The 15,948-nt window shown below is 42.1% G+C and overlaps 1 long non-coding RNA gene across 1 annotated transcript; it reads left to right on the forward strand.

Moving 5' to 3' along the window:
• Positions 1-211: 211 nt before the first annotated feature.
• LOC116561438 lies at positions 212-15,052 on the forward strand. Its single transcript, XR_004273428.1, has 4 exons — positions 212-293; positions 3,315-3,318; positions 3,635-3,639; positions 15,043-15,052. It is a non-coding gene; the product is annotated as an uncharacterized LOC116561438 (long non-coding RNA).
• The last annotated feature ends 896 nt before the right edge of the window (positions 15,053-15,948 follow it).

Raw genomic sequence — 15,948 nt, forward strand, 5'->3', positions numbered from 1 at the left:
CGGAGGCTGAGGTGGGAGGATTGTAAGGCCGGTTGCCTCGCAGGGAGCTCGGACACGCCCATCCCTCTCCGCGCCTGAAAACTGCTTCACCAGTCCCCACTCGACATCAAGCCCTGCACTCAGCATCTAGCTCCGCCAGGTAGCTTCCCCAACGCCCACTTCTGCACTCCGCACCCGAATCTGCACTCAACACTAGACTCTGCACTGGGCACCTAGCCCGCTGTTGGAAAACCCCACCAAAATTTGAAAGAAGCCCCGCCAAAACCTGCCCGATAGCATTTTGCCCCATCCAGGTCCCACTCCCCCTGGGCGGCTTGTGTCAGAAATCCCACCTACCTACCAAGAGCAGCTTGCCCCATCGACGTCCTGTTCCCTCATAGCCAATCAAGGCTCCCTCACTCGCTATAAAAACCCCAGGCCTCGCGAAATCAGGCGTGACTTCCCTGGCCCCTTTCCGTGGGACCATGGAACCTCGCCCGGGAGCTGAATAAATTGGCATTTAATTTTCTTATACCGGCCTCAGTTTCCTCATTTTAAGCTCGGCAATAACTCTTACAAGGATCACTTGAGCCCAGGAAGTCGAGGCTGCAGTGAGGCATGATCACGCCACTGCACTCCAGCCTGGATGACAAAGTGAGACCCTGTCTTAAAACAACTGAAAAAAACACCTCCATTTGTATTATAGCCAGACCAGAAGAGCATACATTTAATTTGCAATACTAATTAGAATTTTCTAAGATGAAAATCTAAGACCTCCTGAAAGCATAGGCTTGGGAGTTTCTGAAGGTATTAAAAAAAACCAATAACATTTGTGTGATTCTTGAAATTCTAATGGTCCAAAAACAGATCAAGCCATTTCCAGTGCCCGATGGGCTATGTCAAATTGCTCTGAGGAAAGAGAACAAATATTGTTGGTGGTGCCACCATGGAACAAGTCTCGTTGGTTCTACAGATAGAAAGTTACTAAGGCCTGACCTGTCCGTTGTTCCCTAACATGGTGGGAAGGACTAAAGGAATGCACAGGACCCGAGGGAAGCCCAGATGAGAGCACTGAGCCCAGCCCAGCCCTGGAAGACAGGGTCAAGCAGGGCTTTTCACGGTGGTCACACTGACTGTGTTTCAGAGGGCAAGTAGGAAGTAATGAATCCAGCTATAATATAGCAGGATAAAAGGAAAATGGAAATTGAAGTGAGAAGAGCTATGTTTAAGAATTGATTATTGTTATGGGCTGAACATTTGTATCCCTCACTCATCAAATACATATGTTGAAGCCCTAACCACCAATGTGATGAGAACTTGAGAGGTAATGACTCCTTGGAGATGGGACCTTTGGGATGTGTTGAGAGTTACATTAGGTCTTGAGGCTGGGTACTGCGTGGTGGGATTTGCGGCTTTACAAGAAGAGGAAGCACCCACTGAGGAAGGGTCATGTGAGGATGCAGCAAGAAGGCGGCCATCTGCAAGCCTGGGAGAGAGCCCTCCCCAGCACCCAACCCTGCTGGCTCCCAGATCTCAAACTTCCAGCCCTCAGAACCGTGAAAAAACAAATGTGTGTTGTGTAAGCTGCCCAGGCCATGGTATTTTGTTACGGTTGCCTAAGAAGACTAATATAATTTTTCTCCCTTATTACCTGTGTAACCTTCTTAGAGAAAGTAACTTTACATTTCTAAAAGTGTTTCCAGTTTATAAAAGGGTGATGAGCATACCTAGTTTGCAGCATTGTTTAAAAGTTAAATGGGATACTATTTCTATTCTGGTCAGAGGAAACTGTGTGCCCATGACCTGGGGATGAGAGACTGAAGAACTGATAGTGGCGTAATTGCACCATCCTAAAGCAGACTTGTCTGCACTTGTATCATTTCTTAAATACAAATATTTCTCCCAATAACTGCATACATTTAATGTGGTAGTGTTTTCTTTCTTCTAGAAACCTGTTATTAAACATTATTGCCTCTTCAACAAAATGGGATCTTAGAATCTTCAACCAATGGGATCTTAGAATCAGGGAAATATTTGGTCATGGTTTTTCCTGGAACAAGGAGCAAAGAGAGACCAGGCTGTGGCAGGAGGGGGGCTGCAGAGGTAAACACAGGTCATAGTTCATGGAGGCAAGCAGGCTTGCAAAAGAGCAAGGACAGGATGGAGTATATACACTGGTGGCTGGGAAGACAGGCTGAAGGCTTGGGAATCTTATGGAGGCAGGAAAACACATGGTGCAAATAACTGGAGCAGGAGTCCAACAGGCCCAGTGCAGACAGAAAGTGGTCATTTGAACGTGAGAATTCTCACATGGAGGAGTTTTGGGGAATGCGTGGAACAAGCATAGCCAAGAGGGTGGCTGGCTGAAATGGAATCCAAGCAAAGGCCACTGGAGTAGAGGGAGCCAATAAAATACTGGCTGGAGTGTTGGGCCCATCTGTGCATTGGCCTTTGATGTTCTTCAAGATGACAGGATACAAGGTGCAGAAGGCTGCTGCCAAAGTCGCCACAGCTTCTTCTCCCGTGTGGCCAACATGGGTGAGAGGTACCACTGTCTACCCAGTGATCCAAGCTGGGAACCTGGGATTCATCCTCATTGTCTCCCTCCTTTTCACCCCTCCATCCAACGAAGGAGGCCACTCGTGGTGGTGACTTGTATAGCAGCTCTGCACCTCTCACCAAAGGAGAGGCCTCACTAGCACTGGCCGTGAGCTTGTGCGCTGAGGCCATGCAGGCCTTGCGGAGTCTTGGCTCTTCCTTTTGTAGCTTGATCAACGAGCATTGGGCTTCATCTGCCTCACTTGTAAGAGAGGATAATAATCATACCTGCCCCAGAGGTGGTTGTGGCAGATTATGAGATTATATGAACATGGCATTGTGTGTGAGTGTGGCTCAGCCTGGCATACAGGAAGTGCTCACTAAGTGCTAGTTGTTGATGAGGTGGTGTTAGTGGTGTTTTAGAATACAGGACCAAACACAGAAAAACCCAGTTCTTCTTTGGTGGTAACAGGAACAATGCATATCTCAAGTCAATATTAAGTGTAATAAGAGGAGAGTACAGGACTGAATATAAAGAACGGAGGGGGCTGGGCACGATGGCTCACGCCTGTAATCCCAACACTTTGGGAGGCTGAGGTGGGTGAATCACAAGGTCAAGAGATCGAGACCATCCTGGCCAACATGGTGAAACCTTGTCTGTACTAAAAATACAAAAAATAGCTGGGCATGGTGGCATGTGCCTGTAGTTCCAGCTACTTAGGAGGCTGAGGCAGGAGAATCGCTTAAACCCAGGAGCGGAAGTTGTAGTGAGCTAAGATCACGCCACCACATTCCAGCCTGGTGACAGAGCAAGACTCTGTCTAAAAAAAAAAAAAAAAGAATGGTCGGGATTGAGGACTGAACAGGCCCAGGGGACCTTTGGGAATTTGGGAATTCATGGGGGTGGGAACTGATGTTGGCCCAGATGGCAACCCTGACAGATGGGAACAGAAATGTTTGCCCAGCAGGGCAGCAGGATAGAATTCATGTGTCCTCTCGAAACCCTATCTCAGAAGGGAGGAGTGGGTAGTGGACCACCACCACTTCCCAGACTGAACAAGCAAAGGGGCCAGAGGCAGGGTGAAGCCCAGGGGTCTTTCAGGCTTCCTCAAACCAGCTCACGTGCAGGAGTCCTGGGAAAGCTGGAACTCGAAACACTAATGCCAGCGTCCACGAAGCATTGTAGGGACTGGTGAGATTAATGGGCTCTGTCCCACGAAGTCACCAGGGAATTCTCAGTGTCTACCAGCACTCACTTGGTGTTTGACATCCCGAATTTCCTCAGCTCCATCTTGTAAAATTTTCCACACATTCCTTTTCTGAAATTAGAACATGCCTTGTTGTGATTGTTTTCTTTGTCCCCAAAACTCTATGCATTCAATCCGTAGTGCTGCCATCAATGGCACCATAGGCTCAAGGAAACACAAAATGTGTCATGATAGTATTGATGAATGAAATGAGACATGCTGGTTAAACTTCTCATGTAACCTTATGGTATTTGACCTGTAAGTCACTTACTCTGATGCATGCTAGGAAAGGTAAATACTCTGACCAATGATACACAATGCAGCTCATTACCGAGGGAAACTCATGTTCAAATACATTGATTGGGAGGTTACACACAGTCAGGAAATTGGCTCATTGGAGGTGATCACAGCTGAGGTCCACACTGCCTGGCCAGCTGGAGTGGATGTCTCCCTGCTCCCAGCCCAGGGAGGCCTTCCAGTAAGCCTTTCTGAATATCTCCAAGTTCAGTGCTGAAAAGCTTTCCGCATTCATCCTGAAGCCTTGACAAATGTGCCTCTGCTTACTGAAGCTTCCAAAAGAAAAGGTTACATGAAATCTGAGTGGAATACAAATAGTTCTTCCTTCCAGGGACTTCATTCTCTGGGAGCTCATGCCAGAAAACGAACTTCCTCCATGACCGCTAGGGAGCTCCCATTGGTGTTTGGTGTTCTAATGGCTGGAGACATCCCCTAGGTTCCCTCTTTCAATTCATGTGATTGCATCTATATTTAATCAGTTTCCATCATGTTCCTGGAAAGGCATTTAGCCGGCTGCTAGCAGACTCCTCCCCCTGGTCCCCTGTACCCTGAAGTCAGTTGGCAGAGCCCTCCATTCAGCCCCAGGGCCCGGTCACCCTCCCTGCATTCTCTCCTGAACAAGCCTGGCTTTTCCTTGTGTGTTAACTCCTTGTTCTGAAGGGGCTTGCTATCTTCCAAAGCTTACCTACATAAAGTCACTTGTACCCTCTTCATGCATAGGCTGACCAAGCCAAATATTTAAAAAGAAAAAAAGTTCATAGAGGCTAGCCCCATTCAGGAAATAGAAGACCCTGGGTAGAAATAAAATGAAACACAATGCATCCTGGCTGAGTCTGCAAATGCGATTGTGTTGTAGCAGACAGATGCAGCCCCAAAGAGAAGGAAAATCAATTTTCATTAATGATTTTGAATGTGCTATTGGCCTTGGGTTAATTATTTATTTGCTTGAGGGTTTAGATTTATCTCATGGACATGCCAGATTATTTGAAAGGGTTTTAGTGCCTTTGACCTATGCTCAATGAATCCTTTTGACCCATATTTCATTTCACATGCAAAAAGAGTAGGCAGTATGTTGGTCATTTGTTTTCTAGTTTATTCATGATTTCAATCAACTGATAATTAATGAGGCTCTGTGCTGGACGCTATTCTAGGTTCTGGGAATAAAGCTATGAGCAGAGCACACAATGTTCCTACTTTCATGGAACTTAATATTCTAACAGTAGGAGAGACAGGTAAGCAACTAAAAAAAAATGAATGTTTCACCTTGATATGATGCAAGGAAATGGCACTTTACCTCTGTGCTCTATCTCCAGGAAACACACAGCTCCAGTGTAATCATGAAAAAATATCAGACAAATTCCAATAGAGGAGAAAATATTTGACCAGTACTTCTCAAAACCATCAAGGTCCTCAAAAACAAAGAAAGTTGGAGAAACTGTCACAGCCCAGAAGGTGCTAAGGAGCCAAGACAAGTACGTGTCATGTAGTATCCTGGATGGGATTCTGGAAGAGAAAAGGACATTGGGTAAAAACAAAGGAAATCTGAGTCAACTATGGACTTTCATTAAATTTTAAAAACCGAATGTGTCCGATAGTGATCAATGTGGTAAGGAAAGTAAGAAGAAGTCAGCTAAGGAGCAACAATGTTGGGGAGGGCTGTCTTGGCCAGGGAAGCCTCGCTGAGGACGGGACAGCTGAGGTGCAAGTTGAATGATGAGAAGGCACCAATCTGCCAAGCAGGAAACAGCATCTGAGGAATGGGAACACGTGGCAAAGGCCCTGAAGGAGGAATGAGCTGTTGTGTCCAAGAAACACACGGAAGTCTGGTGTGGACAGAATCTTGAAAGCAAGTGGGAGAATGGCACAAGACGGCACTGAAGAGGTAAACATGGACTAAATTGTGGATGATTTTCTAGGTCAGGCTAAGGAATTTAAATGTTATTCAAAGTCATTGGAGAGTTTTAAGCAGAGAAGTGGCATGATCTATCTTTGAAAAATATTTCTTCAGCTACTGTGCTCAGAATAGATTATATTACTGGTTGTCTGAGGCTGGAGAGAGGAAGAAATGAGAAGTGATCATTTACTGGATATGGGGTTTTGCAGGGGTGATGATCACATTCTAGAAGTCGGTAGTGGTGATGGTTGTGGAACACTGGCAATGTGCTAATAAGCACTGAATTATACACCTTAAAGTGATTTAAATGATAAATTTTATCTTATGTAAATGTTGTCTTAATTTAGATTAAGAATAGACTGTGGAAGTTCAGGTAAGCATGAAGGCAGGTAGTTTAGCTGTGAGGCTATTGCTTGGTGCAGGAGAGAATGATGGTGGCTTGGATTTGGGCGACAGCAGCAGGGATGGGAAGAAGTATTTGGATTCAGAGATATTTTGAAAGTAGAGCTGATAGGATTACTTTAGAGTTGAGGTAAAGAGAGGAAGTTATTGAGGGAAGTTAAGGGTGATGTTGGGACCACAAAAGAGACTTATCTTTTCCTAGTTTACTTTAAGGCATTTTAATGTGGATTTTAAACGCTGTGTATTAGTACACTTTGGGCTGTAAATAATACAGAGCCCAACTCAAGCTGGCTTAAATAGTTGGAAATTTGTGATCTAGAACAGGAATCAATCTGGCAGTGGGCCTGGGCTTTATGCTGGAGCAATCAGGAGCTTCACATGTCACCAAGGACCCAGGTTTGTGACATCCTCCCACTAGGCATCCCTCAGTTTTGCCCTGACAACATGGTCTATCTTCATGGTTTCAAGATGGCAACAGCAGTTCTAGGTGTCACACACAAACAAAGCAATGAAGAAATGGCGTCCCATCCAATGTACCTCTCTTAGAAGTGAAGAAAGTAGAAGATCCAGATAACTTCTTAGCATGTTACATGTCTGTTTCTAAACCAATAATCAGCATGGGAAATGGGTTTACCATGATTGGCTTAAACTACCCAGAATTCATTCCCTATAGCGAGGATGAGTTTCAGTTTTCCCTGAAGTACACAGCAATGGGAGGAAGATCAGAGTTTCCATTAAGAAGGGTAGGGATTGGATGCATGTTGGATAGGCGACTAACTGTATGTACTCCATGGTGATGAACTAAACATTTTTTTGCTCCAAATATTTGTTCATTATAAATAGGGAGGAGGTTCAGAGAATATAAGATATATTATTAGATCTCCAGAATTTTGTCTGAGGGACTTTACAATTTTAAATATTCGTTAGAATTAAGGACAATTTGGTGACATGTGTCCATAGTTCCAGCTACTTGGGAGGCAGAAGTGAGAAGATTGATTGCTTGAGTCCAAGAGTTCAAGATCATCCTGGGCAACACAGTGAAACCACATCTCTTAAAAAAAAAAAAAGAAAAGAAACTAGAGAAAACACATTTTGAATATCACTGAACATTTTATAAGACCTTGAAGTGCCAAGGACCTGAAGTTCCTAGAAAGATTTAATAGAACAAGGAAAAAGTGGAAAATCAAGAATGGTGTTCAATAATAGCTACCATCATTACACATTTCCTATGTGTCCAACACTTTTCTACTTAACATAAATTATATCATTTAATTCCCACGATACCTTATAATGAGGTCTTATTACAGCATCTTTACTTTACAAGTGAGGAAATGGAGGTTTAGAAAGTTTAAGGCAAATTGCCAATGTCACAGACAGTAGAGCCAGGACTTGAACCCAGACAGCCTGGCTCCAAAGCATGCACGCCTAATCTCTATGCTTCCTACACACTGCGTTCAATCTAGACTGGAAAGTTTAAACTTTATAGAAACATTTCTCAAATCAGAAACTCCCCCTTTTGAGAAAACAAAAATGTCCTGCTATCCTCAAAGAGATTTTGACTTTGATTACTTATCTTTATGTATGAAATCAACAGGCATGTTCTTTCCGTTTTCATGTATACAATTGCATCATGAAATTGACTTACATTTTCAAACTTTCTCCCTTTCCCAGAGATTCTGATATACCTAGTCCCCAAAGTAAGCCATCTTCTGGAGTTCAAATCACTCTTCTGGAGCATTTAGAGGGATGCAGGGATTGAGGTTCCGGTGGAATTCTCATCCTGATGGAGTTCTGGCTCCAGTGACCTGTACTGGCTGCCTGCATAGTACCAATTCAAGCTAGATCGTTGCTCAACTTTGCACGTAACTTTAGCTGAAAAGATCTGGTTTTGGGGTCAATGACCTACCCGAGCTGACTTTTCATTGTATAAGGGAGGTCACGCCAGTAAGATTCTCATTTGTTAAGAGGGAAAAACACATAATATTTAACATTCCCTCCAAATAAATGGACCGACTATGGGTCAACTACGACTGGGAAATAGAAAATTACCCCCAAAGCATAGAAAATACATTTTTATTTTCTGTAAGACGACAGGAGAGATGGAAAGAGTACTTTTGCTTTCTCCTTCTCTCTCTTTTTGCATAATTATTTCTTCAGGGCAAGGAGCACATTGCTAATAGTCAGCACTTGTGTGGAGTTGAATCATAAATACAGTAGATAAGACATGCAGTATTAGATTGGCCAGTTTCCCCCACTCAGTGTAGAGGCACCGCATGTACCCACAGGACTGACCCCGGCCTAAAGATCAGCAATTTATCTGTGTCCCAGTTAAAGATCATTCAGAATTGCCATCCTGGCTGAAATGTCAAGTGGGGCAGTAAATATTAATATCATGTCTGCTTGTCAGCCTCCACAGACTGGGACTCAGCACAGGCCCCTGTCAGGCAGAGATGACACCACTGGAGTCACACATTCGAAAACCAGTGTCATTATTTCTCCCACCAGCTCCCCCAAACTTCATAGAGCTGTGGATCACTGTTGGCTGTGTAGAACTCTGGACAGAGTCACTGAGCTAATAAAAGAATGTGGTCAGCCGGGCGCAGTGGCTCATGCCTGTAATCCCAGCACTTTGAGAGACCGAGGCAGGCAGATTACTTGAGGCCAGGAGTTCGAGACCAGCCTGGCCAACATGGTGAAACCCCATCTCTACCAAAAATACAAAAAATTAGCTGGGCATGGTGGTGGGCGACTGTAGTCCCAGCTACTTGGGAGGCTGAGGCAGGAGAATCGCCTGAACCCAGGAGGTGGAAGTTGCAGTGAACCAAGATAGCACCACTGCACTCCAGACTGGGCAGCAGAGCAAGACTACATCTCAAAAAAAAAAAAAAAGAATCTGGCCCATTTTTAAAATTTATGCCAGACTGGGTGCAGTGGCTTACTTTGGGAGACTGAGGCAGGCAGATCACAAGGTCAAGAGTGAAACCCCATCTCTACTAAAAATACATTAGCAGAATGTGGTGGCGGATGCTTATAATCCCAGCTACTCAGGAGGCTGAGGCAGCAAAATTGCTTGAACCCTGGAGGCAGCGGTTGCAATGAGCAGAGATCCTGCCTTTGCACTCCAGCTTGGGTGACAGAGCGAGACTCCATCTCAAAAAAAAAAAAAAAAAATTATGCCTGCCTCTGGAGATTGAGTCCTTGCTTCTGACAGTACCTCACTACATATGAATTACTGCCTCATTTTGTCTCTTTTAATGCTTTCTCTAAGTCGGATGATGGAGAATTAAATGAGTTGACATAACTGTTTTGAACTTTGCTTGGCACATGTGGGCAGTGTGTGAGTATTCACTGGATCGTTGCTGCTGCCACTGCTGTCATTAGGCCAAGGACTTGGACAGTGACACAAGACTATTCATTAAGCATCTCTGAGCGGCGCCTGTCAATAGAAGCTCTTCCAGATTCTCTCTTGGACGTGGTCTCCTCTCAGGAAGCATCCGCCATTTCCTTCAGCTCTCTCCTGAGGTAAGCTGTGCACTCATGGATGCTTTAGGAGAATGCTATTTATCCAGCCTTATTGTCTAATTGGCAGGGAATCATGGGAATTTCTGCAATTTGCTTTGTGGTAATTTTCCAGCTTTAATGTTTGTCAAAATATCGGCACAGGGCGAAGGCTGCTAGACTCAGCTGGAGCAGTAGCATGCGCTGTGAAGGCGCCTCACCTGGAGACAGGTCCAGGCTCTTTGCTCTGGCCAAATTTGTGACCTTGAGCAAATTGCTTCACCTCTTCTATTCTTAGTTTTATCTTCAGTTTGTCCATGTAAAATGGAAGGAACAGTAACTTACAGGATTGTAGTGAGATTTAGGAGTAACGTCTGTAATACACATAGGTCACTAGCCTGGCAAATAGTAGGTGCTCAATAAATGGAGATGTTATTATAATATCTTTTCAGCTTTTATACCTTTAAGTTTCTAAAAATGTTGCATTCAAACCTCCATACACACACACACATCAAAGTGTGAACAAGAAGAAAAGCAAAGGGAAAATATCCACATATTAATAGTCGCTAATTTCAAATGAACCACTTGTACATACAAAAAATAAAATAGGCCGAGGCGGGTGGATCACGAGGTCAAGAGATCGAGACCATCCTGGTCAACATGGTGAAACCCCGTCTCTACTAAAAATACAAAAAATTAGTTGGACATGGTGGCGCGTGCCTGTAGTCCCAGCTACTCGGGAGGCTGAGGCAGGAGAATTGCCTGAACCCAAGAGGCGGAGGTTGCCGTGAGCCGATATCGTGCCATTGCACTCCAGCCTGGGTAACAAGAGCAAAACTCCGTCTCAAAAAAAATAAATAAATAAAATAAAATAAAATAAAATAAAATAAAATAAACTTTTAAAAATAACTGCAGGATCATAATAATTTTTAACATCAAAATAATACTTAATGAATATATTCATCTCATGGTCCCCTCTTCTTCTGACCAGACGTGAGCATGGTTAGGCTTCTGTGTGAAGTGTTTACACCTTTGATCTTGACATTTCTATAATTCGTATATATTTACCTATAGAAGACTGCTACTTTATGTGTTTGTTCTAAAAGTAGTACCTCTCACGCATCATTCCATATCTTGTTTTTTCATGCGACACTATGTTTTTGAAATCCAGTCATGCTGCTATGTGTATCTAATTAACTCCTTTTAATTGCCATATTTTATTATATGAATATATCATAATTTGTTTATTCTTTTGATGGACTTTTTGGCTATTTTAATTTTTTCACTCTTACAAGCAATGCCACAATGACTAGTCTTGCATGTGTCTCTCCAGTGTACATGGACGTTTTTTTCAGACAGAACTCCTAGAATCTCTTGGAAGACTGTGCATGTGTTAAGTTGTAATAAACACTATCAACTTCCCTTCAAAATGACTATCCTTGTTCTCTAGAACTTTGCCAAAACGTAATGGAATCAGGTTTTAAAGTGTTTTCTAATTTGATGGATAAAGAATCAGACTGCCTGGTTTTTTTAAATTTTGAAATAATTATTGATTAATAGGAAGTTCAAAGATAGTTCAGAGAGGTCCCTGGTCCCTTTTACTCAGTTTCTTTCAATGGCTACATCTAATATAATCATAGTACAGTATCACACCAGAAAATCAACACGGTATAAAGTATGTATAGTTCTATGTCATTTTACTATATGTGCAGATCCATGTAAACATAACCATAATCAAAACATGGAACTATCTCATCCCCCCAAAGATCTTCCTCATGCCACCCCTGGATAGTCAGACCTGCCCGTCCCCACCAACTCTAACTGCTTATCTGTTCTCCATTTCTGTAATTGCGTCATTTTCGTAAGATTGTAGAAACACAATCAGACAGTATGTGGCCTTTTGAGACTGGCTTTTTTCACTCAGCATAATACCTTTGAGATCCATCCAAGGTGTTGCGTTTACCAATAATTTGTTCCTTTTTATTGCTGAGTAGTATTTCATGGTAGGCATTACTGCAGTTTGTTCAATCCTTCACCTATCATAGGATATTTTGGTTGTTTTTAGTTTGGAGGTATCACAAATAAAGCTGCTATGAGCACCATGTGCAGGTTTTTGTGGGGAAATAAGTTTTTGCTTCTCTGGGAAATGTCAGGGGTGCAATGAGGGCTGAGGTCACGTCATAAACACATTTAGTTTTTTAAAAAATGGACACACTATTTTCGAGAGTGGTTGTATCATTTTATATTCCCTCCAGTGATGTGTGAGAGATCAATTCCTCCACATTTTTGTCATCATTTGGTGTTATCACTATGTCTTATTTTCGTTGTTCTAATTGGTGCATGGTGGTATTGTTTGCTGGTCTTAATTCACATTTCCCTAAATGCCATTGATGCTGAACAACTTTTCATGAGCTTGTTTGCCATCTATATGTCTACTTCTATGAAGTGTCTTTTCATATCTTTTGCCCATTTTATAACTGGATTGTTTGTATTTGTTTTACAGTTGAGATTTGAGTGTCCTTTATAAATCTTTGTATTCTAAATATGGGTCCTTACATAGAGGGTGAGAGTTCAGGCTCCCCAAGTGGTCCTGATGTTGGACATGAGAGTGGTTCATTACCACCAGGAGGGGACAAAGTCCAGACCAGACTCATCCCTTGGCCTTCTCTGACATCACCCCAACAAGGTGTATTAGTCTGTTCTCACACTGCTAATAAAGACATACCTGGGATGGTAATTTATAAAGGAAAGAGGCTTAACTGACCCCCCCAGTTCAGTATGGATGGAGAAGCCTCAGGAAACTTACAATCATGGTGGAAGGGAAAGCAAACATATACTTCTTCACATGGCAGCAGGAAGTAGAAGTGCCGAACAAAGAGCGAAAGTTTTTTATGAAACCATCAGATCTCATGAGAATGCACTGTCACAAGAACAAGATCATGGAAGAATTAGCCTCCATGATCTAATTACCTCCCGCTGGATTCCCTCCAGTGGGGACTGCAGTGCAAGATGAGATTTGAATGGGGACACAGCCAAACCATATCACAAGGGGAGGAGCTGTGGGAAACCAAGAGGTGCTCAGTACAACTTGTTCAGAATGGAAGTTTAAGTTGCCCTCTTGGACTTTGCTGGCAGAGGTGGAGTGGGCCACAGTTTTTTTTTTCTGTGGTGTCTGCTGGGAAAGACCAGCTCATGCCTAAGAGTTTTCTGTCTTGCTAGGCTGCCCCTCTTATGATCTTTTTTGACCAGAGAGACAGGCTTTCCCTGGTCTGTGTCTATGGGATTTCCTGATTGCCCACTTCTCTAGCATCTGGTCTTTGAGGCAAAAATAAAACCCAGGGAACTGTTCTATTGTTTATTGGGTTTTGAGATCTCTAGCTTGTCTGCCTTCTTCTCTCCACTGTTCGGTCTTCTCATGTTGTTTGATATCTACTGCCTAGGGTTTTTAGCTGTACTTAGCAGGAGAAATGGGAGGAAGTACTCCTACTTCATCTGTCCAGAAGTAGAATGCATACCCCCTTGTTCTAATTTGCTTTTTTTAAGTTAGTAAGGTTGATTATCATTTTATGTGTTCACTGGACATTTGATTTTCCTCTTCTAGAATTGCCTGTCTCTTCATACATACCTTTGTCTACTGTTTCTACTCCACTGACTATATTTTTCTTAATGATTTGTAGTTTTTTTTTCTTTTGAGTCAATGTCTCATTGTGTCACCCAGGCTAGAGTGCAGTGATATGATCTCAGCTCACTGCAACCTCTGCTTCCCAGGTTCGAGAGATTCTCCTGCCTCAGCCTCCTGGGTAGCTGGGATTACAAGCATCCACCACCACACCCAGCTAATTTTTGTATTTTTAGTAGAGACGTGGTTTGACCATGTTGGTCAGGTTAGTCTTGAACTCCTGACCTCAAGTGATCATCCTGCCTTGACATCCCAAAGTGCTGGGATTACAGGTGTGAGTCACTGCACCTAGCCTAGTTCTTTATATATTCTGAATATTATTTGTCAGTTTATATATGTTGCATATATTTTCCAAGTCTGTTACTTGTTTTTGTCTTTGCTTATAATGGTTTTGTCATCCAGAGGCCTTTAAATTTTAATGTAGTCTTCATGTTGTCTTTTAATAGTGAAAATATAAGAACTATATAAATATGCATAAATGGGAAGGTAGAATACTATGTAACAATTAGAATATTTCACTTTAAACCAAGATCTATTTTGAAACTCCTGTCTTATAGATTTCATATCCTCTTTCAGTACTTTGAGAGTGTAAAATATTTATAGCAGATAGTATTCCTGTTCCGTCTGTTTTCCTCAAGAATGGCTTCTTCTCCCTCCCTTTCCTTTCCTATCTTCCCTATGCTAATTTCTTCCTTTGTTTGTCATTGTATCATTACATAATTGTGGCATTATTTCTTTTGTTTTATTTTTATTTGGTAGGAACAACTCTATCCAGACTTTTTACTTGCCCAGAATTATATAGATCAATTTTTCCTTACTTCTTTCCCAACTTTTACCTCAGTTGGTGATCTAATAGTTTTAGTTTTATGTTCTGCTTTTCTCTTGCTCCTGCAAGAGGAAGGAGTAAACCTAAGATTGTGTTTAATTGCAGCTGGTGAATTTGATCTCTGATTCAGCTCTCTTCTCTGGAATTCTTTTAAAAGGTTAAATATGTCTTGTTCCCTGAGAGATGGCCTCAAATTTTGGATTAGTCCTTCATGCAAGCTGGGCCACCAAAAGCCATTGCTTCTTTTGAGGACAACCTGCCTTCATTTTTTAAAAAAATATCCTGGCTCACATGCCTCCCTGAGCACTTAATGCCACCCAGTCTCTGCTTGAATGTAATAAAATAAAAGTAAGGATTTAGGATATGATGTGCCCTTACTGTACACTGGGGCTTCCTATACATTTTCCATCTTCCTTTGAACCATCACTATCCTCGGTGACTTTTTGTTTTTTTTCCTCCTATTCTGTTAAAGCCCTATTTGCTAGTGGAAAATTTAACTCCTGGTGATTTTTTTTTTTTTTAAGGCCAGTCAAGTGAAGCAGTGGGAGTGGAGAAGGAACAAAGAAATCTGTAACTGGTTGTGATCAATTAGTTGTAAACACCACTGCACTCGGACCAGCCTGGTGATTTTTTTTTAATACTAGATCTCTTGCCTTCCTTCCAGTGAGGAAAAAAAATAGAGTGGTAAGCCTAATGGTTTCTTCCTTCACTATTGAATACTATTTATCCAAGATAACAGGGAAGAACTTCCAATCAGAAAAGACATATATTATTTAACCACTGGGTAGCATATCTCACTCCCAGAACTGAAGTTAGGTGAGGATTGCAAGATTAAGGGTTTTTTTCTGGATTTTTTCTACGTATCATATCCACAGAACTCTTTTTGGAGGAATTTTATGTTGAACCAGACATCCATTTCTAGAGTCTTCCATCTCTAGATACTTCCAAAATTAAAGCACTGCTTCTAAATCATTTGTTGGCTTTGTTTATTGTTCATTCCATTTCATTAGGTTCAGGATGAAACAGGTATTGTCATCTCTTTGTGTCTACCTTGCCACCTTTCCCCAGAATAGGCCTGAACGAGATTAAAAACATCACTTCATTTCCTTGAGTCTGACATTGCTTGTTTGTAACTAAGAAAAATAATATTTGCTTTTGTTGGATCACTACTAATTTTTTTCTACAAACTATGGCCTAATAAACTAAAAAGAAGTTGAAATAATAAACAGTGAACCAGTATAAAAATCCATATTGAGTCAATCTTCCTTCAGAAACTTCTTCCTCAAACACTCTTACCAAGTTTGAGGTAACATGTTACCTATGAACCGGGTTGCCAATTCTTGCTAATCCTTAATTTTCTTTTCCTTTCTTCCCTCTCTCCCTTCCTTCCTTTCTTCCTTCCTTCCTTCCTTCCTTTCTTTTTCTTTCTTTCTTTCTTTCTTTCTTTCTTTCTTTCTTTCTTTCTTTCTTTCTTTCTTTCTTTCTTTCTTTCTTTCTTTCTTTTTTCTTTCTTTCATGCAGATGAGGCTTCACTATTTTGCCTAGGATGGTCTTGATCTCTTGACCTTGTGATCCACCCACCTCGGCC

The sequence above is a fragment of the Sapajus apella genome, unplaced genomic scaffold (assembly GCF_009761245.1).
Source record: "Sapajus apella isolate SASKATOON/1434 unplaced genomic scaffold, GSC_monkey_1.0 scaffold29, whole genome shotgun sequence".
Taxonomy (NCBI): domain Eukaryota; kingdom Metazoa; phylum Chordata; class Mammalia; order Primates; family Cebidae; genus Sapajus; species Sapajus apella.